Genomic DNA, 890 nt, shown 5'->3' with positions numbered 1-890 from the left:
AAAAAATAATCTTTTTATCAAAAAGTCGAAAAATAAAGATTTTAGAAAATATCCAATAAACAAAAATTTAAAAAGTTTAAATTTTTAAAATTAATTTATTCTGTATTTATGAAAAAATAGCATTATCCGGTGATAAAAAAATAAAAAAATGTTCTTGAAAAAAAATTTAGGATTTGAAAAGACAAAATTTTTTATTTTTATGAAGTTTTAAATTTAAACATTAAAATTTTTTATTGAAAATTAAAAAATAAAATAAAGTCCAGTAATATTAGGAAGACAAAAAAAAGATGAAAACTTTTTATTTTTAAATTTTGAAACTAAAAAATAATCTTTTTATCAAAAAGTCGAAAAATAAAGATTTTAGAAAATATCCAATAAACAAAAATTTAAAAAGTTTAAATTTTTAAAATTAATTTATTCTGTATTTATGAAAAAATAGCATTATCCGGTGATAAAAAAATAAAAAAAATGTTCTTGAAAAAAAATTTAGGATTTGAAAAGACAAAATTTTTTATTTTTATGAAGTTTTAAATTTAAACATTAAAATTTTTTATTGAAAATTAAAAAATAAAATAAAGTCCAGTAATATTAGGAAGACAAAAAAAAGATGAAAACTTTTTATTTTTAAATTTTGAAACTAAAAAAATAATCTTTTTATCAAAAAGTCGAAAAATAAAGATTTTAGAAAATATCCAATAAACAAAAATTTAAAAAGTTTAAATTTTTAAAATTAATTTATTCTGTATTTATGAAAAAATAGCATTATCCGGTGATAAAAAATAAAAAAAATGTTCTTGAAAAAAAATTTAGGATTTGAAAAGACAAAATTTTTTATTTTTATGAAGTTTTAAATTTAAACATTAAAATTTTTTATTGAAAATTAAAAAATA

Source organism: Arachis hypogaea, unplaced genomic scaffold, assembly GCF_003086295.3.
Source record: "Arachis hypogaea cultivar Tifrunner unplaced genomic scaffold, arahy.Tifrunner.gnm2.J5K5 arahy.Tifrunner.gnm2.scaffold_26, whole genome shotgun sequence".
Classification (NCBI taxonomy): Eukaryota; Viridiplantae; Streptophyta; class Magnoliopsida; order Fabales; family Fabaceae; genus Arachis; species Arachis hypogaea.
This window is presented reverse-complemented; position numbering follows the sequence as displayed.